Source organism: Somniosus microcephalus, unplaced genomic scaffold, assembly GCF_052327205.1.
Source record: "Somniosus microcephalus isolate GS21.2 unplaced genomic scaffold, FLI_Smic_1.0 unresolved_chr2, whole genome shotgun sequence".
NCBI classification, from domain to species: domain Eukaryota; kingdom Metazoa; phylum Chordata; class Chondrichthyes; order Squaliformes; family Somniosidae; genus Somniosus; species Somniosus microcephalus.
In genome coordinates this window covers 53,362,892-53,385,353 of record NW_028225180.1, presented here as the reverse complement: position 1 = coordinate 53,385,353, position 22,462 = coordinate 53,362,892, and the positions used below count along the sequence as shown (strand labels likewise).

The 22,462-nt window shown below is 44.1% G+C and overlaps 1 protein-coding gene across 1 annotated transcript in view; it reads left to right on the top strand.

The window, feature by feature from the left end:
• Positions 1 to 1,269: 1,269 nt before the first annotated feature.
• Positions 1,270 to 22,462, top strand: part of LOC147092642 (NACHT, LRR and PYD domains-containing protein 3-like) — a 901,415-nt gene continuing 880,222 nt past the window's right edge. Inside the window, exons 1-2 of the mRNA XM_085975968.1 lie at positions 1,270 to 1,343; positions 22,197 to 22,363. The gene's annotated coding sequence lies outside the window, so the exon portion shown is untranslated. The remainder of the gene's footprint in view (positions 1,344 to 22,196; positions 22,364 to 22,462) is intronic.

Genomic DNA, 22,462 nt, shown 5'->3' with positions numbered 1-22,462 from the left:
GGGGGGCGGTTCAGTCTGAGAGAGGGGGCGGTTCAGTCTGAGAGAGGGGGCGGTTCAGTCTGAGAGAGGGGGGGTTTAGTCTGAGAGAGCAGGTGGCTCAGTCTGAGAGGGGGCGGTTCAGTCTGAGAGAGTGGGGCTTCAGTATGAGAGAGGGGCTGGTTCAGTCTAAGAGAGGGGCGATTCAGTCTGAGAGAGGGGACGGTTCCATCTGAGAGAGTGGTGGTTCAGTCTTTGAGAGGGCGCGGTTCATTGAGAGAGAGAGGGTGGTTCCGTCAGAGCATTTTGGTTCAGTCAGAGAGATGGAGGGTTCAGTCTGAGAGAGAGATGGTTCAGTCTGAGAGAGAGATGGTTCAGTCTGAGAGGGAGAACTTTCAGTCTGAGAGGGAGAATTTTCAGTCTGAGAGTGGGGCGGTTCTGTCTGAGAGATGGGCAGTTCAGTGAGAAAGAAGGGTTGTTTCAGTCTGAGAGAGGGGGCGGTTCAGTCTGAGAGGGGTGGTTCAGTCTGAGAGAGGGGGCGGTTCAGTCTGAGGGGAAGGTTCAGTGAGAGAGGGGGTGGTTCAGTCTGAGAGAGGGGTTGGTTGAATCTGAGAGAGGGGGCGGTTCAGCCTGAAAGAGGGCGGTTCATTCTTATTGAAGGGGGTTCTGTCTGAGAGAGGGGGCGGTTTCAGTCTGAGAGAGGGGTCATTCCAGTCTGAGAGAGGGGACAGTTCAGTTGCAAGAGGGGTCGATTCAGTCTGAGAGAGGGGACAGTTCAGTCTGAGATGGGTGGTTCAGTCTGCAAGAGGGGACGGTTCAGTCTGCGAGAGGGGGCGAGTCAGTCTGAGAGAGGGGACAGTTCAGTCTGTGAGATGGGTGATTCAATCTGAGAGAGGGGACAGTTCAGTCTGCGAGAGGGGGTGTTTCAGTCTGAGAGGGGCAGTTCAGTCAGAGAGGGGTGGTTCAGTCTGAGAGAGGGGGGTTCAGTCTGAGAGAGGGGACAGTTCAGTCTGAGAGAGACAGTTCAGTCTGTGAGATGGGTGGTTCAGTCTGAGAGAGGGGACGGTTCAGTCTGAGAGAGGGGGCGGTTCAGTCTGAGAGAGGAGCAGCTCAGTCTGAGAGAGCGTGGTTCATTCTGAGAGAGGGGACGGTTCATTCTGAGAGAGCGGGCGGTTTAGTCAGAAAGTGGGGTGGTTCAATTTGCGAGAGGTGTTGGTTCAGCCTGAGAGGGTGGTTCAGTCTGAGAGAGGGGGCGGATCAATCTGAGAGAGGTGCTGCTTCAGTGTGAGAGAGGGAGCGGTGGCGGCGGTGGACCTGTGGGAAGCGAGGCGGCGGCGGCAATGTTTAAAAGAGGCGGCGAGGACAAGGTAGGCCTCAGAGCAGCGGCGGCGGCGGACCTGCGGGAAATGAAGCAGCGCCGGCGAGGTTTAAAAGAAGCAGTGAGGACCAGGTAGGTCTCAGAGTGGCGGCGGCGGCGGACCTGAAGGAAATGAGGCGGCAAGGTTTAAAAGCAGCGGTGAGGCTCAGGTAGGCCTCAGAGCCGCAAGGCTCAGGTAGGTTTACCAATCTCCAATCTCAGAACTCAGAGAGGGAGAGAAGTAAAAAGTAATTGAAGGGTGACGTCACCAGAAAGCAGGTAAGTGATTGGTTGGTGAGTATTTCTCTCTTTTTTAAACTTAAACTCTGTGGTTTATAGTTTCTAAGCTCTCTGTGGCGTAGCAGGGACTGTTTGTAAACCAGGGCCCTTAAATATATCATTTAACTGTAGTGTAATTGGTGGGATTGATTTGATTTAATTTATTTTGAATTAATTAAAGAGTAAGTCATGACAGGAGAGCTCAGCCCCGTGGCATGCTCCTCCTGCGCTATGTGGGAACTCAGGGACGCTTCCTGTGTCCCTGACAACCATGTGTGCATGAAGTGTATCCAGCTGCAGCTACTGGCAGATCGCATTGCGGCGCTGGAGCTGTGATTGGATACATACTGGACCATTCGCGATGCTGAGGGCGTCGTGGATATTACGTTTAAGAAGTTGGTCATACCGCAGGCAAAGGTTGCACAGGCAGAAAGGGAAGGGGTGACCAACAGACATAATAGTAGGTGCAGGCAGGTAGTGCAGGAGTCACCTGTGGCCAATCACCTCTCAAACAGATATACCACTTTGGATACTGATGGGGGATGGCTTACCAGGGGGAGGCAGCAGCAGCCAACTTCCTGGCACCAGGGGTGGTTCTGCTGCACAGGACGGGAGGAAAAAGAGTGGGAAAGCTATAATGATAGGGGATTCTATTGTAAGGTGAAGAGATAGGCATTTCTGCGGCCACAAACGAGACTCCAGGATGGTGTGTTGCCTCCCTGGTGCAAGGGTCAAGGATGTCTCAGAGCGGCTGCAGAACATTTTGGAAGGGGAGGGTGCACAGCCAGTTGTCGTGGTGCATATAGGTACCAATGATATAGGTAAAAACCGGGATGAGGCCCTAAAGGCTGAATATAGGGAGTTAGGAGGTAAATTAAAAAATAGGACCTCAAAGGTAGTAATCTCAGGATTGCTACCAGTGCCACGTGCTAGTCAGAGTAGAAATAGAAGGATATTTCAGATGAATACGTGGCTAGAGGAATGGTGCAAGGGGGAGGGATTCAAATTCCTAGGATATTGGAACCGCTTCTGGGGGAGGTGGGACCAGTGCAAAACGGACGGTTTGCACCTGGGCAGGGCCAGGACCGATGTCCTAGGGGGAGTGTTTGCTAGTGCTGTGGGGGAGGGTTTAATCTAAAATGGCAGGGGGTTGGGAACCTGAGCAGGGAGACAGAGGAAAGGGAAACAAGGATAAAAGCAAAAGACAGGAAGGAGAAAAACAAAAGTGGCAGTCAGAGAAATCAAGGATTTTAATCAAATATGGCCACAGTAAATAATAATTCTAAAAGATCTAATTGCATTAAAAAAACAAGCCTGAAGGCCTTGTGTCTTAATGCAAGGAGCGTTCATAAGAACATAAGAAATAGGAGCAGGAGTAGGCCAATCGGCCCCCCGAGCCTGCTCCACCATTCAATAAGATCATGGCTGATCTGATCCTAACCTCAAATCTTCTATCACTCTGCATCCACCCGAACCCATGTGATCTCCCGGGAGAGGCAAAAAACCAGATAAAGACCCAATGGCCAATTTGGGAGGAAAAAATCTGGCAAATTCCTCTCCGACCCATCTAGGCAATCGAAATTCTTCCAGGAGATCACTCTGTCCCTATATTTTCTACAGTACTTACCTTCTGTAAAGGTGATCTCCACCCCAGCCAGGAACAGGAATAAAACTATCTCCCGAAACCTAATACAGAATTAGAACACATTAGGAGCAGAACCAGGCTACATGGCCCCTGGGCCCGCTCCACTACCCACAGGGCCATGACCATTCCGAACCTAGACTCATGTCCAATTTCCTGTCCGCTCCCCGTAACCCTTAATTCCCTTTACTTCTAGGAAACTATCTATTTCTGTTTTACATTTATTTAATGATGTAGCTTCCACAGCTTTCTGGGGCAGCAAATTCCATAAACCTACCACCCTCTGAGTGAAGAAGTTTCTCCTCATCTCAGTTTTGAAAGAGCAGCCCCTTATTCTAAGATTATGCCCCCTAGTTCTAGTTTCACCATTCATTGGGGACATCCTCACTGCATCCACCCGATCAAGCCCCTTCACAATCTTACATGTTTCAATAAGATCGCCTCTCATTCTTCTGAACTCCAATGAGTAGAGTCCCAACCTACTCTCAACCTCTCCTCATATGACCACCCCCTCATCCCTAGGATTAACCGAGTGAAACTTCTTTGGACTGACTCGAGAGCAAGTATGTCTTTTCTTAAGTATGGACACCAAAACTGTATGCAGTATTCCAGGTGTGGTCTCACCAATACCTTGTACTACTGCAGCAATACCTCCCTTTTTTTATATTCCATCCCCCTAGCAATAAAAGCCAACATTCCATTGGCCTTCTTGATCACTTGCTGCACCTGCATACTAACTTTTTGAGTTTCGTGCACCAGGACCCCCAGATCCCTTTGTACTACAGTACTTTCCAGTTTCTTGCCATTAAGATAATAACTTGCTCTATGATTTTTCCTGCCAAAGTGCATAACCTCACACTTTCCAGTATTGTATTCCATCTGCCAAATCTCTGCCCACTTACTTAGCCTGTTTATGTCCCTTTGCAGGTTTTTTATGTCCTCCTCAGTCACTACTTTCTGTCCCATCTTTGTATCATCTGCAAACTTTGATATGTTACACTCGGTCCCCTCCTCCAAATTGTTAATATAGATTGTAAAGAGTTGGGGACCCAGCACTGACCCCTGCGTAACACCACTAGTTACTGGTTGCCAATCTGAGAACGAACCATTTATCCCAACTCTCTGCTTTCTGTTAGAGATCCAATCCTCCACCCACGCCAGAATATTACCCCCAATCCCGTGATTTTTTAATCTTGAGCAATAATCTTTCGTGTGGCACCTTGTCAAATGCCTTTTGGAAGTCTAAATACACTACGTCCACTGGTTCCCCTTTATCCACCCTGTATGTTACTTCCTCAAAAATCTCCAGCAAATTTGTCAAACATGACTTCCCCTTCATGAAACCATGCTGAGTTTGTCCTATTAAATTATGTTTATCCAAATGTCCCATTACTGTCTCCTTAATAATGGACTCTAACATTTTACCAACAACAGATTTTAGGCTAACAGGTTTATAGTTTCCAGCCTTCTGCCTACTACCCTTTTTAAATGAGGGTGTTACATTAGCAGTTTTCCAATCTGCCGGGACCTTTGCTGAGTCCAGTGAGTTTTGGAAAATTATTACCAATGCATCCACAATCCCTACCGCTACTTTCCTCAAGACCCTAGGATGGAAGCCGTCAGGTCCAGGGGATTTATCTGCCTTGAGTCCCATCATTTTACCAAGTACCACTTCCTTAGTGATTTTACTCGTATTTAGTTCCTCCCCCCTTGGAGCCCCCTGTTTGTCCAGTGTTGGGATATTCTTAGTGTCCTCTACTGTAAAGACTGATACAAAATAATTGTTCAGTGTTTTTGCCATCTCCATGTTTCCGACCATTAATTTCCCGGTCTCATCCTCGAAGGGACCAACATTTACTTTAGCCACCCTTCTTTTTATATAACTATAGAAACTTTTACTGTCTGTTTTTATATTTTTTGCTAATTTACTTTCATAATCTATCTTCCCTTTCTTAATCAATCTTTTAGTTATTTTTTGCTGTCTTTTAAATACTTCCCAATCTTCCATCATCCCACTAGATTTGGCTACCTTATATGCCCTTGTTTTTAGTCGGATACTATCCTTAATTACTTTACTTAGCCACGGATGGCAATCATTTCTTTTACACCCTTTTTTCCTCATTGGAATATATATATTTTGGAAGTTGTAAAATAACTCCTTAAATGTACACCACTGATCATGTACTGTCTTACCCTTTAATCTATTTTCCCAGTCCACTCTAATCAATTCCGCTCTCATAACTTCATAGTCTCCTTTATTCAAGCTCAGCACGCTTGTTTGAGATCCAACCTTCTCACCCTCTAATTGAATATGGAACTCAACCATGTTATGGTCACTCATTCCAAGGGGATCCTTCACTAGGACATTTTTAATTAATCCTGTCTCATTACACAGGACCAAATCTAAGGTTGCTTGCCCCCTGGTCGGTTCAGTTACATACTGCTCAAGAAATCCATCCCTAACACACTCAATGAACTCACCCTCAAGGCTGCTCTGCCCAATTTGATTTGTCCAGTTAATATGATAATTAAAATCCCCCATAATTATAGCTGTTCCCTTATTACAAGCCTCAACTATTTCCTGATTGATACTCCGTCCAACAGAGTTGCAACTGTTCGGAGGCCGATAGACTACACCCACTAGTGTTTTTTTCCCCTTATTATTCCTTATCTCCACCCAAACTGTTTCACTATCCTGCTCCTTTGACCCAATATCATTTCTCTGTATTATAGTGATTCCTTCCTTTATTAACATAGCCACCCCACCTCCTCTCCCTTCCTGCCTGTCCTTCCTGATTGTTAAATAACCTGGTATGTTTAATTCCCAGTCATGGTCACCCTGCAGCCATGTTTCTGCAATGGCCACAAGATCATACCCATATGTCATTATTTGTGCCGTTAACTCATTCATTTTGTTACGAATGCTATGTGCATTCAGATAAAGAACTTTCAAATATGTTTTGTAACACTTAGTTCCTGTTTTTTCCCTTTTTAGTACTTTACTTTTTACTCCATACCTTCTGTCCCTTCCTGACACATTCGGTTTTTTAATTCCCCCACTGCTACCTAAGTCTATGACCTTCTCTGTTGTCATTTCTATTATTTGCTCTCTAGAAACCTCCCCCCCACTAATTAGTTTAAAGCCCTCTCTACAGCCCTAGTTATATGATTCGCCAGGACTCTAGTCCCAGCACTGGCCAAGTGGAGTCCATCCCAACGGAACAGCTCCCTCCTGTCCCAGTATTGGTGCCAGTGTCCCAAGAAGCAAAAACCATTTCTCCCACACCAGTCTTTGAGCCACGCATTTAACTCTCGAATTTTATTTATCCTAGCCATATTCGCTCGTGGCTCAGGTAATAACCCAGAGATTATTACCCTTGAGGTTCTGTTTTTTTAATTTGACCCCTAGCTGCTCATACTCCTTTAACAGAACCATCTTCCTTGTCCTATCTACGTCGTTTGTACCAACATGGACCACGACAACTGGATCCTCCCCCTCCCACTCCAAGTTTCTTTCCAGCCCAGAAGAGATGTCCTTAACCCTGGCACCGGGCAGGCAACACAGCCTTCGGGACTCCCGCTCTTGGCTGCAGAGAACTCGATCTATCCCCCTTATAATACTATCCCCTACCACTACAACGTTTCTTTTTACTCCCTCCACTTGAATGGCCCCCTGTACCACGGTGCTCTGGCCAGGTTGCTCATCCTCCCTGCAGTCCCCGCTCCCGCCCTCACAGGGAGTAAGAACCTTGATCCTGCTGGACAAGAACAAGGGCTGCATCTCCTTCAATACTACATCCTGGATCCCTGTACCTTCCTCACTCGTAGTCACACTGTCCTGTCCCTGACCACGGACTACATCTGCAGTAATTAACTTCATAGGTGTGACCATCTCCTGAAACATAGGTCCAGGAACTTCTCCCCCTCCCTGATGTGTCGCAGTGTCTGAAGCTCGGTCTCAAGCTCCATAACATGGAACTTGAGTTCCTCTAGCAGCAAACACTTGTTGCAGATGTAATCACCGTGAGCCTCAATGGGGTTCACCGGCTCCCACATCTCGCAACAGTAACACATCACCTGCTCCATTCTATATAAATAATTAAATTTCTTATTATTAGTTATGAAGACCCTGCCCAGATATAAATGATAATGTCACACTACTATTCAAAGGACTTACCAACTTAAAGGTATAAAAGAGAAGAGAAGGAAGAAAACCAACCAACCAGCTGATCACCAACCTCCTCCTTGAATACTGTCTGTGGGGCCTGTTTGGTTGACTCATCTCGCTGCTCCGCCTCCGCAGTGCTGTCCAAGCCTGGGAGTGGGGAACAAAACAGAGCAAAAAACACACTCACCTCCCACTTATCCGAACTCTCCCACTTAACAAAACTCCAGCACCACTCAATGCACAAAGCACTCTGTGCACTGCACCAGCCCCTCCCCTTTTATACCCGGATCTACTTCCGGTTTAAACTGCGCAAGAGTTTAAATAACCCTTAAAAAATTAAACTTACTTCAAATAATTGACTTCTTAACACACTAAAATTCACAAAATACACTTAAATTATTTTTCTCCCACTTAGCAAAACTCCAGCACTACTCAATGCACAAAGCACTCTGTGCACTGCACTAGCCCCTCCCCTTTTATAACCGGATCTACTTCTGGTTTAAACTGCCCAAGAGTTTAAAAAAACCTTAAAAAATTAAACTTACTTCAAATAATTGACTTCTTAACAATCTAAAATTCACAAAATACACTTAAATGATTTTTCTCCCACTTAGCAAAACTCCAGCACCACTCAATGCACAAAGCACTCCGTGCACTGCACTAGCCCCTCCCCTTTTATACCCGGATTCTACTTCCGGTTTAAACTGCCCAAGAGTTTCAAAAACCATTAAAAAATTAAACTTACTTCAAATAATTGACTTCTTAACACACTAAAATTCACAAAGTACACTTAAATGATAATTCATAATAAGGTGGATGAATTAGCTGCGTAAATAGAGGTAAATGAATATGATATGATTGGGATTACGGAAACATGTCTCCAGGTTGGTCAAGGCTGGGAAATCAACATCCAGGGGTATTCAATATTCAGGAAAGATAGGCAAAAAGGAAAAGGAGGTGGGGTAGATTTGCTGGTAAAAGAGGGGATTAACACAATTGTAAGGATGGATATTAGCTCTGATGAAGTGGAATCTGTATGGGTAGAACTGAGAAATAACAGGGGGCAGAAAACGTTCGTAGGAGTGGTATATAGACCTCCAAACAGTAAAGCGGAGGTCGGGGATGGCATTTAAAGGTAAATTAGAGAAGCTTGCAATAAGGGCACAGCAGTTATCATGGGTGACTTTAATCTACATATAGATTGGGTTAACCAAATTAGCAACAATACTGTGGAGGTGGAATTCCTGGAGTGTATACGGGATGGTTTCCTGGACCAATATGTCGAAGAACCAACTCGAGATCAGGCCATCTTAGACATTGGTATTATGTAATGAGAAAGGATTAATTAGCAATCTTGTTGTGCGAGGTCCCTTGGGTCGGAGCAATCATAATATGATCGAACTCTTCATTAAGATGGAGATTGAAGTAGTTGACTCAGAGATTAGGGTCCTGAATTTAAATAAAGGAAACTACGAAGGTTTGAGGCGCGAGTTGGGTAGGATTGATTGGGGAATGTCACTCAAAGGGTTGACGGTGGATAGGCAATGGCAAACATTCAAAGATCGCATAGATGAGCTACAGAATTTGTTCATCCCAGTTTGGCATAAAAATAAAACAAAAAAGGTGATTCAACCGTGGTTAACAAGGGAAATTAGAGATAGCGTAAGGTCCAAGGAGAGGACATATAAATTGGCCAGACAAAGCAGTAAACCTGAGGATTGGAAGCGGTTTTGGATTCAACAAAGGAGGACAAAGGGATTAATTAAGAGGGGGAAAATAGAGTATGCGAGTAAGCTTGAAGGGAACATAAAAACTGACTGTAAAAGCTTTTATAGATATGTGAAAAGAAAAAGATTGTTGACGTCATGCGTAGGTCCCTTGCAGTCAGAATCAGGGGAATTTATAATGGGGAACAAAGAAATGGTAGACCAATTAAATGCATACTTTGGTTCTGTCTTCACAAAGGAGGAAACAAATAACCTCCCAGAGATGTTGGGGAACATAGGGTCTAATGAAAGGGAGGAACTGATAGAAATCAGTATTTGTAGGGAAATGGTGGTAGAGAAATTGACGGGATTGAAGGCCGATAAATCCCCAGGGCCTGATAATCTACATCCTAGGGTACTTAAGGAAGTGGCCCTAGAAATAGTAGATGCATTGCTGGTGATCTTCCAAAATTAGATAGATTCTGGAACAGTACCCATGGATTAGCGGGTAGCTAATGTTACCCCACTGTTCAAAAAAGGTGGTAGAGAGAAAACGGGGAATTACAGACTGGTAGTGGGGAAAATGCTAGACTCCATTATAAACGATGTAATAGCAGAGCACTTGGAAAACAGTGACCGGATCGGACAAAGTCAACATGGATTTACAAAAGGCAAATCATGCTTGACTAATCTACTGGAATTTTTGAGAATGTAACTGGTAAAATAGACAATGAAGAACCAGTGGATGAGGTGTCTTTGGACTTTCAAAAGGCTTTCGATAAGGTCCCGCATAAGAGATTAGCGTGTAAAATAAAGGCACATGGGATTGGGGGCAAGGTATTGACTTGGATAGAGAACTGTCTGGCAGACAGAAAGCAAAGAGTTGGAATAAACGGCTCTTTTTCCGAGTGGCAGGCAGTGACTAGTGGGGTACCGCAGGGATCGGTCCTTGGACCCCAGCTATTCACAATGTATATTAATGATCTGGACGAGGGACCTAGATATAATATCTTCAAGTTTGCAGACGACACAAAGCTGGGTGGGCATGTGTGCTGTGAGGTGGATGCCGAGAAACTCCAGTATGATTTGGACAGGTTGGGTGATTGGGCAGAAGCATGGCAGATGCAATATAACGTGGATAAATGCGAGGTTATCCACTTTGAAGGCAAATCGTATGTTGGCCTTCATAGCGAGAGGGTTTGAGCACAGGAACAAGCATGTCTTGCTGCAGTTGTACAGGGCCTTGGTGAGACCACATCTTGAGTATTGTGTGCAATTTTGGTCGCCTTATCTGAGGAAGGATGTCCTTGCCATGGAAGGAGTGCAGCGAAGCTTCACCAGGCTGATACCTGGGGTGGCAGGAATGACATATGAGGAGAGATTGGGTCAATTGAGCTTGTACTCACTGGAGTTTAGATGAATGAGAGGGGATCTCATTGAAACTTATAAAATTCTAACAGCACTAGACAGACTAGATGCAGGAAGGATATGCCCGATGGGCGGGGAGTCCAGAACCACTGGTCCCAGTCTAAGGATAAGGGGTGTTAGGGAATATAATTACCCAATCTAACAAGGGGTAAGCCATTTAGGATAGAGATGAGGAGGAATTTCTTCACCCAGAGAGTGGTGAACCTTTGGAATTGTCTACCACAGAAGGCAGTAGAGGCCAATTCATTAATATATTCAAGAAGGAGTTGGATATATTTCTTAAGGCTAAAAGGATCAAGGGATATGGGGAGAAAGCAGGGACCGGGTACTGAATTTGGATGATTAGCCATGATCGCATTGAATGGCGGAGCAGGCTCGAGGGGCCGAATGGCCTACTCCTGCTCGTTTGTAAAGGGAAAATCGTATTTGACTAATATATTTGAATTTTTTTATGAAGTAACAGAGAGGATTGATGCAGGGAATGCAATGGATGTTGTCCACATGTATTTTCGGAAGGCGTTTGAAAAAAAACGCATAGAAGGCTGGTTAACAAAATTGAGAGTCATGGAATCGGTGGGTCAGTGACAGCTTGGATCAGGAATTGGCTAAAGGACAGAAAATAGCGAGTTGTGAGCAGGATGATTCCAGGTATGACGGATTTCAATTATGTGGAGAGATCGGAGAATCTGGGATTATTGCCTTTACAGCAGAGAAAGTTAAGGGAAGAGCTAATAGAGTTCTTCCATATTATGAGCGGTTTTGATAGAACAAGTAGGAAGAAACATTCCCTCTGGCAAGTGGGGCGTTAACGAAGGTCGCAGTTTTAAAATAATTGGCAAAAGAACTGGAGGGGCAATTAGAATAATTTGTTTTACACAGAGGTTTAAGATCTGGAATGCACCACCTGAAAAACTGATAAACAAATTCCATGGGAACATTCAAAAGGCAATTGGACCTGTACTTGAAGAGGAGGAATTTGCGAGGTTATGGGGAGAAAGTTGGGGTGTGGGACTAGTTTGGACATCTTTTCAAAGAGCTGGCACAGGCACCGTGGGCCGAATGGCCTCCTGTGTTGTCCGATTGGATGGGGTTTGATCCAAGAGCCCAGCAGATATTAACTGTCTCCCCGCCCCCGGCATCAACTTGGAAAGAACCCACATTTATGTTCCCCATAATATCGATATTATACTGCATGTTAAGGTATTACCAGACACTCAAATATATTTCATATCCAACTCTCAATAAATAATTTTACAATTTTGAACTGGACGCTGGGTTTACTGAGTTATTTTCTATCAGTAAATCTATTTCCGAATTTCACAATGGCAATTGAATTAAATGATTACCATTTAAGTATAAACTGATAAAATGATTTGTAAATCTTATATTTTAATGAATATTAGTAAAACTATTTTGTTTTGCCAGAATAAAGTTTCTTGTTGGTCACATGAAGCAGGTTTATAGATACATATAGTTCGATAACAGTAACAGATTTAAATGGTTTTAGACAACCTGATTTTCAGTGGCCACGGGGTCAATCTCCATCAGTGCGACTATTTTATTGATGTGTTTCTGTAGATACTGCACTGCTTAATGTTCTGTACAGATGGGCCTAACGGTGGATACAGTAAACCCGCAGTGCCCGCTCTGGTGGTGTAAAAAATCCGTCATTGGAATCGCAGCTTCATGATTAGAAACAATGGTTGAATGTTCAAGGTTAATGTTCTGAACTAAACTCCAATCATGAGAAGTTGGTTTTGTTATTTTCAATGCGTGATTTCCTCTATTGCCAGGGTAACAATCTGTCAGATCTCAGTACAAGAGGCGTTGGCTCCAATATATATCCGAAAGGCTGTGAAACATTCAATGTAAACTCCTGTCTATGTATTCGGCAGTCCAGGAGTCTGAACCTGTTGTTTCTGAGCAGTAGGTTATGTACATACATATAATTCGTAGGACTACCTCTTGCCATGGTTTAATAACACATCTTTTAAATTTGATAACCTCTGTCTCCATACATTTTGTATAGAGAATATTGTTCCACATGTTATTCAGTTCTGGGCACCGCCCCTCAGGAAAGAGATACTGGCCTTGGAGGGGATGCAGCGCAGATTCATCGGAGTGATAATTGAACTAAAATAGTTAATTTATGAGGACAGGTTGCAAAGTCTAGGCTCCTATTCCCTTGAATATAGAAGATCAAGGGGTGATCTAATTGAGGTGTTTAAGATGATTAAAGGATTTGATAGGATAGATAGAGAAAAGAAGGTGACATATTCTTCGATGCCCAGGGCAAGGCTAGAATACTCTAAGTTCATTGTAACAGTGTTCACTGAGGAGATGGATGATGACAAATTATCGGTAGAAGCAATAGAAGGGGTGGAAATTGATAGACAGGATGTACCAGAAAGGCTGGGTATGCTAAGAATGGACAAGTCGCCTGATACAGAAGGCTTGCATCGCAGGTTGCGAAGGGAATTGGGGGAGAAAATAGCATAAGGGCTTGCCATTATTTTGCAAACTTCCCTAGATGCGGGGGAGGTGCCTGAGGATTGAAAAGTGGCAAATGTAACACCCTTGTTCAAGAAAGACAAACCTAGTAACTAAAGGCCGGTCAGTTTAACATCAGTGGTGGGTAAAGTTTTAGAAACAATAATCAAGGAAAAAATTAACGGGCATTTAAGAAAGGAGGGAGAGAGAAAATGGGAAACTACAGACCTGTTAGCCTCACATCATTAGTTGGGAAAATGCTGGAATCTATGATAAAAGATGCAATAACTGGGCACTTAGAAAGTAATAGTAAGATTGGAAAAAGTCAACGTGGAATAATGAAAGGGAAATCCTGTATAACAAACCTATTGGTGTTCTTTGAGAATGTAACTAGTGGAGCAGCCAAAGGGGAACTGGTAGATGTGGTGTATTTGGATTTTCAGACGGCCTTCGATAAGGTCTCTCACAAAAGGTTGGTCATCAAAAGTAGGACACATGGAATTGGCGGTAATATAGTAGCATGGATTTAGACGTAGTTAAAAGACAGAAAGCAAAGAGTAGGGACAAATGGGTCTTTTTCAGGATGGCAGGCTGTGACTAGTGAGGTACCACAGCTATTTACAATCTATATCAATGATTTGGATGAGGGCCCTAAATGTAACATTTCCAAATTTGCTGATGATACAAAGCTAGATGGCAGTGTCAGTTGTGAAGAGGATGTGAAGAAGCTTCAAGGGGATCTCAACAGGCAAAGTGAATGGGCGAGAACATGGCAGATGGAATATAATGTGGTTAAGTGTGAAGTTATCCACTATGGTAGAAAAAAAAGAAAGGCAGAGTATTTCCGAAATGGTGAAAGATTGGGGAATGCAGATGCTCAAAGGGACCTGGGTGTCCTTGTACATGAGTCACTGAAAGTGAATGTGCAGGTGCAGCAAGCCATTAGGAAGGCAAAGGGTATGCTGGCCTTCATTACAAGAGGATTTAAGTACAGGACTAAAGAAGTCTTACTCCAATTATATAGAGCCTTGGTGAGACCACACCTGGAGTACTGTGTACAATTTTGTTCTCCTTACTTAAGGAAGGATATACTTGCCAGAGAGGGAGTGCAACAAAGGTTCATGATATTGATTCCTGGGATGGCGGGAGTGTAGTATGAGAAGAAATTGAGTAAACTAGGCCTGTATTGTCTTGAATTCAGAAGAATTATATGGGATCTCATTGAAGCATACAAAATCATTACAGAGATTGTTAGGGTGGATGCTAGGAGAATGTTTGCCTTGGCTGGGGAGTCTAGAACCAGGGGCCACAGCCTCAGTATAAAGGATAGGCCATTCAGGACTGAGAGGAGAAGACATTTCTTCACACAGAGGGTGGTGAATCTTTGGAATTCTCTACCCCAGCGGGCTGTGGAGGCTCAGTCATTGGGTATATTCAAAACAGAAGTCGATAGATTTCTGACTAGTAAGGGCATTAAGGGATATGGCGATAGGGCCGGTGAATGGAGCTGAGGCAGAAGATCAGTCATGATCTCAATGAATGGTGGAGCAGGCTCGAAGGGCCGAATGGCCTACCCCTGCTCGTATTTCTTATGTTCTTATGTTCTTATTTGGAGAGATTTAAGCGAATTAAAGAAAGCCAACACGGGTTTGTAAAAGGATGATCGTGTTTGACAAATATATTTGAATTTTTGGATGAAGTAACAGAGAGGATTGATGAAGGGAATGCAATGGATGTTGTCTACATGCTTTTTCGGAAGGCGTTTGACAATAAAACAACATGGAAGGCTGGTTTACAAAATTAAGCCTCGTGCAATAGGTGGGTCAGTGACAGCTTGGATAAGGAATTGGCTTAAGGGCAGAAAATAGCGAGTTGTGAGCAGGATGATATCAGGGATGACGGACTTCAATGATGTGGAGAGATCGGAGAAGCTGGGATTGTTGCCTTTGGAGCAGAGAAGATTAAGGGATATTCCAAATTATGATGGTTTTTGATAGAGCAAGTAGGAAGAAATGTTTCCTTTGGCAAATGTGGCTTTAACGAAAGGTCACATTTTAAAAAATAATTGGCAAAATAACTGGAGGGGAAATTAGGATAATTTGTTTTTCACAGAGGTTTAAGATCTGGAATGCACCACCTGAAAAAACTGACGTAAACGAAGTCCATGGGAACTTTCAAAAGGCAATTGGACCTGTAGTTGGAGAGGACGAATTTCTTGGGTTATGGGGAAAAAGGTGATGCTTGGACTAGGGGCAGCACGGTGGCATAGTGGTTAGCACTGTTGCCTCACAGCGCCAGGGACCCGGGTTCGAATCCGGCCTCGGGTGACTGTCTGTGTGGCGTTTGCACATTCTCCCCGTGTTTGCGTGGGTTTTCTCCGGGCGCTCCGGTTTCCTCCCACAGTCCAAAGGTGTGTGGGTTAGGTTGATTGGCTATGATAAATTGACCCTTAGGGTTAGGGGGGATTAAATACGCGGGGATTAAATACGCGGGGATAGGGTGGGATATGTGTTGGTGTAGGGGTTACAGGGATCGGGTGGGATATGTGTTTGTGCAGGCTCGATGGGCTGAAAATGGCCTCTATCTGCACTGTGGGGTTTCTGTTTCTGTGATATTCTGGACAATATTTCAAAAAGCCGGCACAGGCACCGTGGGCAGAATGGCCTCCTTTGTTGTAAGATTGGATGGGGTTTTATCCAGGAGCCCAGCAGATATTAACTGTCTCTCCACCCCCAGCACTAACTTGGAAAGAACCGACCTTTATGTTGTCCATAATATCAATATTATACTGCAGGTTAATGTAGCTCCAGACACTGAAATATATTTCATATCCATCTATCAATAAATAATCTAACAATTCTGAACGGGACACTGGGTTTACTTTGTTATTTTCTATCAGTAAATCTATTTCTGAATTTTACAATGGCAGTTGAAATAAATGATTATCATTTAAGTATAAACTGATAAAATGATGCGTTATTCTTTTATTTTAATGAATATTAGTAAAAATGTTTTGTTGTCTGAATAAAATTTCTTGTTGGTCACATGATCCAGGTTTATAGATACATATAACTCGATAACAGTAACAGATTTAGATGGTTTAAGACAACCTGATTTTCAGGGGCCACTGGTTCTATCTCCAACAATGTGTCTAATTTATCGCTGTATTTGTATAGATACGGTGCTGCTTAATGTTCTGTACAGATGGGACTAACGGTGGATTCAGTAAACCCGCAGTGTCAGGTCTGGTGTTGTATACAATCCGTTATTTGAATCGCAGCTTCATGAATAGAAACACTGGCTGAATGTTCGGGGTTAATGTTCTGAACTAAACTCCAAACATGAGAAGTTGGTTTTGTTATTTCCGTTTTCAGTTATTTTCAGTGTGCGATTTACTCTATTACCAGGGTAACAATCTGTCAGCTCTCAGTACAAGAGGCCTTGGCTCGAATTTGTGTCCGAAAGACCATGAAACATTCAATGTAAACTCCTGTCTATGTATTCGGCAGTCCAGAAGTCGGAACCTATTGTTTCTGAGCAGTAGGTTATGTACATATATAATTCGTAGGACTTCCTCTTCATATGGTTTAATAAGACATCTTTTAAATTTGATAACCTCTGTCTCAATACATTTTGTATAGAGAATATTGTTCCACATGTTATTCAGTTCTGGGCACCGCCCCTCAGCAAAGAGATACTGGCCTTGGAGGGGTGCAGCGCAGATTCATCGGAGTGAGACCTGAGCTAAAATTGTTAAATTATGAGGACAGGTTGCAAAGTCTAGGCTCCTATTCCCTTGAATATAGAAGATCAAGGGGTGATCTAATTGAGGTGTTTAAGATGATTAAAGGATTTGATATGATAGATAGAGAAAAGATGGTGACATATTCTTCGATGCTCAGGGCAAGGCTAGAATACTCAATAAAACTTTTTAACGGTGTTTACTAAGGAGATGGATACTGGCAAATTATCGGTGGAAGTAGAAAAGGTAGAAGCAATAGAAGGGGTGGAAATTGATAGAAAGCGTGTACCAGAAAGTCTGGGAATGCTAAGAATGGACAAGTCACCTGGTACAGAAGGCTAGCATCCCAGGTTGCTAAGCGATTTGTGGGAGGAGATAGCAGAAGGGCTTGCCATTATTTTCCAAATTTCCCTAGTTGCGGGGGACATGCCTCAGGATTGGAAAGTGGCAAATGTGACACCATTGTTCAAGAAAGACAAACTTAGTAACTATAGGCCGGTCACTTTAACATCAGTGGTGGGTAATATTTTAGAAACAATAATCAAGGAAAAAAATAATGGGCATTTAAGAAAGGAGGGAGAGAGAAAACGGGAAACTACAGACCTGTTAGCCTCACATCAGTTGTTGGGAAAATGCTGGAATCTATTATAAAGGATACAATAACTGGGCACTTAGAAAGTAATAGTAAGATTTGACAAAGTCAGCATGGAATAATGAAAGGGTAATCCTGTTTAACTAACGTATTGGAGTTCTTTGAGAATGTAACTAGTGGTGTAGTGAAAGGGGAACCGGTAGATGTGGTGTATTTGGATTTTCATAAGGGCTTCCATAAGGTCCCACACAAGAGGTTGGTGAACAAAATTAGGACACATGGAATTGGGGGTAATATATTAGCATGGATTAAGACGTGGTTAACAGATAGAAAGCAATGATATGCTTGCCATAGAGGGAGTGAAACGAAGGTTCATCAGATTGATTCCTGGGATGGCAGGACTGTCGTATGTTTTTTTCGGAAGGCGTTTGGCAAAAAAAACACATAGAAGGCTGGTTAACAAAATTGAGGCTCATGGAATAGGTGGGTCAGTGACAGCTTGGCTAAGGAATTGGCTTAAGGACAGAAAACAGTGAGTTGTGAACAGGATGATACCAGGGATGACGGACTTCAATTATGCGGAGAGATCGGAGAAGCTGGGATTGTTGCCTTTAGAACAGAGAAGGTTCAGGCAACAGCTAATAGAGCAATTGCAAATTATGAGGGTTTTTGATAGAATAATTAGGAAGAAATGTTTCCTCTGGCAAGTGGGGCGTTAACGAAATGTCACAATTTTAAAATAATTGGCAAGAGAGCTGGAGGGAAAATTAGGAAAACTTGTTCTACACAGCGGTTTTAGACCTGGAATGCACCAACTGTAAAACTGATGTAAACAAAATCCATGGAAACTTTCAAAAGGCAACTGGACCTGTAATTGGAGAGGACGATTTTCCCGTGTTATGCAGAAAAAGGTGGTGTACGGGACTAGTTTGGACCTCTTTTCAAAGAGCTGGCACAGGCACCGTGGGCCGAATGGCCTCCTGTGTTGTAAGATTGGAAGGGGTTTGATCCAAGAGCCCAGCAGATATTAACTGTCTCCCCGCCCCCAGCACCAATTTGGAAAGAACCGACCTTTATGTTCCCCATAATATCGATATTATATTGCATGTTAAGGTGGTTCCAGACACTCAAATATATTTCATATCCAACTCTCAATAAATAATCTTACAATTCTGAACTGGATACTGGGCTTACTTAGTTATTTTCTATCAGTAAAACTATTTCTTAATTTCACAATGGCGGTTGAATTAAATGATTATCATTTAAGTATAAACTGATAAAATGATACGTAAATCTTACATTTTAAGGAATATTAGTAAATTTATTGTGTGCTGTCAGAATAAAGTTTATTGTTGGTCACATGATCCAGGTCTATAGATACATATAATTTGATAACAGTAACAGATTTAGATGCTTTAAGACAACCTGATTTTATGGGGTCACGTGTACTATCTCCAACAATGTGACTATTTTATTGATGTATTTCTGTAGATGCGGCGCTGTTTAATGCTCTGTACGGCTGGAACTGACGGTGGAGTCAGTAAATCCACAGTGTCAGGTCTGGTGGTGTAAAAAAGCCGTTTTTGGAATCGCAGCTTCATGTTTAGAAACACTGGCTGAATGTTTAGGGTTAATGTTCTTCACGAAACTCAGAACATGTGATATTGTTTTTGATATTTCCGTTTTCTGTTATTTTCAGTGCGTGATTTCCTCTATTGCCAGGGTAACAATGTCAGACCTCAGTACAAGAGGCGTTGGCTCCAATTTATATCCGAAATACCGTGAAACATTCAGTGTAAACTCCTGTCGATGTATTCGGCAATCCAGGAGTCGAAACCTGTTGTTTCTGAGCAGTAGGTTATGTAGATACATATATATCGTAAGATTTCCTCTTGCCATGGTTTAATAACACATCTTTTAAATTTGATAACCTCTGTCACAATACATTTTGAATATAGAATATTGTTCCACATTTCATTCAGTTTTGGGCACCGCCCCTCAGAAAAGAGATATTGGCCTTGGAGGGGATGCAGCGCCGATTTGTGGTAAATGGCTGTTTTTCAGACTGGAGTATGGCAGACAGAGTGGTTCCCCACGGGTCAGTGCTGGCGCCACCGCTTTTTTTGATATAATAAATTACCTGGAAATTGGAATAGAGAGTAGAATTTCTATATTTGCCGATGACACCAAACTTGGAGGTGTGGCAAACAGTGATGATGACATAAATCGACTGCAACAGGACATAGAAAGGCTAGCAGAATGGGCAGACAAGTGGCAGATGGAATTAAATATTGTGAAGTGTGAGGTGATGCATTTTGGCAGAAGTAACAGGGCGTGCCAATATACACTTAATGACACAGTTTTAAAGAGTGTGCAGGGACAGGGGGACCTGGGAGTTAATGTGCATAGGTCCCCGAAGGTGGCAGGACATATTTGGAAAATGGATAACAAAGCATATGGCTTCATAAATAGAGGTATTGAGTACTAAAACAAAGAAGTTATGCTAAACCTTTATAAAGCGCAGGTTAGGCCTCAACTGGAGTACTGCGTCCAGGTCTGGTCACCAGACATTAGGAAGGATGAGAAGGCCCTTGGGAGGGTGCACAGGAGATTTACCAGAATGGTTCCTTGGATGGGGGATCTTAGCTACAAAGACAGGTTGGAGAAGCTGGATTTGTTTTCATTAGAGCAAAGGAGGTTGAGGGGTGATTTGATAGATGTGTACAAGATTATGGCGGTTTTGGATAGGCTAGACAAGGAAAGGCTGTTCCCATTAATTGATGGTACAAGGACTAGGGGAAACAGATTTAAGGTTTTGGGCAAAAGATACAGAGGGGATATGAGGAAAATCTTTTTTACACAGGAACTGGTGATGACCTGGAATTCGCTGCCGACGGAAGTGGTGTAAGTGGAGACACTCAATGTTTTCAAAGGGATAGGCACTTGAGGGAAATAAACTAGTAGGGCTACAGGGATAGAGCGGGGGAATGGGACTGACTGGATTGCTCTGCAGGGAGCCGGCATGGACTCGATGGGCCGAATGTTTTCCTTCTTTGCCGTTATGACTCTATGACTCAATTTTCCCTCTGGTGGGGATGTCCAGAACAATGAGGCATAAACTTAAAATTAGAGCTAGGTTGTTAAGTGGTGATAGAATCAAATAATCATCGTTTCTGCACAGTAGGAGGCCATTCGGTCCCTCCAGCCCGTGCCGGCACTTCAGCTCAATCCCACACCTTTCCTCATAACCATGCAATTTTTTCAGGTATTATCTAATTCCATTTGGATGGTGGAAAGCATTTCTTCACACAAAGGGCAGTGGAAATCTGGAAATCAGTCCCCCACAAAGTTGTTGAGGATGGGGGGTCAATTGAAAATGTCAAAACTGAGATTAATAGATGATTTTCTCTCTCCACGGATGCTGCACGACCTGCTTAGTATTTCCTGCATTTTCTGTTGTTATTTCGGATTTTCAACATCCACAGTACTTTGCTACTGTATTAATAGATGTTTGCTGGGCATTAAGGGTTATAGAACCAAGGCTGGGGTTAAGACACAGGTCAGCCATGGTCTCACAGAATCACAGAAACCCCACAGTGCAGATAGAGGCCATTTTAGCCCATCGAGCCTGCACCGACACATATCCCACCCGATCCCCGTAACCCCATGTATTTAATCCCCCTAACAATATGGGTCAATTTATCACAGCCAATCAACCTAACCCGCACATCTTTGGACTGTGGGAGGAAACCGGAGCACCCAGAGGAAACCCACGCAAACACGGGGAGAATGTGCAAACTCCACACAGACAGTCACCCAAGGCCGGATTCGAACGCGGGTCCCTGGCGCTGTGAGGCAACAGTGCTAACCACTATGCCACCATGCTGCTGAATGGTGGAACAGGCTGGAGGGGCTGAATGGCCGCGTCCTGTTGCTCAATTCCGATGAAGTCCTCCTACCACTGTGGGTGCTATAGTGATGCGTTGGGGACACAGTTCCCTCCCGCGCAGGCGCGTTGTCGATCCATTGCAGGCACATTGTCGCACCCTTGCCCTGCCGCGCAGGCGCACTGCCGCACACTTGCCCTCCCGCGCAGGCGTAGTGGCGCAAACTTATCACAGCGCGCAGGCGGAGTGTCACTCACTCACCCTCCCGCGCAGACGCAGTGTCGCTCCCTTGGTCTCCCGCGCAGGCGCAGTGTCGCTCCACTGCACTCCCGCGCAGGCGCAGTGCCGCTGCCTTGCTGATCCGGGGATGTGCAGTGGGCGGGGTTTGCTGTGTGCCGGGCCGGTGTGTGAGTGACGGTAGAAACAGGATGGTTGCCCGGGTTACAGGGGCCGCGCTGTGTGACTGAGGGGACTCGGCTCCATTCAGCACACTGCCTGACAGCGCGGCTGCTCAGCACAGAGTTTAGATCACAGCGAGGGAGGGAGGGGCTTCACAGATTCACAGCAACGGTTTGTAACTCCGCAGAGAAACGGAGGGGAGATTCCTGTCAGCATCAGCTCCCGGGGAATGTGCTGAACCGGCTCACAATACAGGGGCTGGAGGACGCGGTGGGGTCAGGCAGTTTGGGCACAAAATGGCGCATTTCCGCCCAGAGCAGTGAAACTGGGGGAGTCTCAGGCGGCCGGAATTTACTGTGAGGAAAATCTCCAAAATAAACAAAACCCCGGAACTGGGGATCTGAGGAAAGGGACAAAATCAAACAAATATTCGGCCTTGAAATTTAATTTTTAGTAAGCAGAAGAAAAGTTTACATTACATTATTTCACGCTTTCAATATTGTTCTCATTTTCTGCTCTGCCACAATTAGATTTCCCGGTGAATGACGGAGTGATTGAGGAAGGTCCACAGCTGGAGGTAAACAGGGATTTTAGACTGAGGAACAACAGCAGGTGAACCAGCACCGGATTGTGTGAGCACCAACCAGAGAGAACTCTTTCGATTCAAAGAGCTTCCAGAGATCGACTGCAGATCAAGGTCAGAGAGAGTCCCATTGACTCAGATACACACTGGTCCTGTAGATGGACTGGGGAGAAAGGTCAGAGTCCCATTGACTCAGATACACACTGGTCCTGG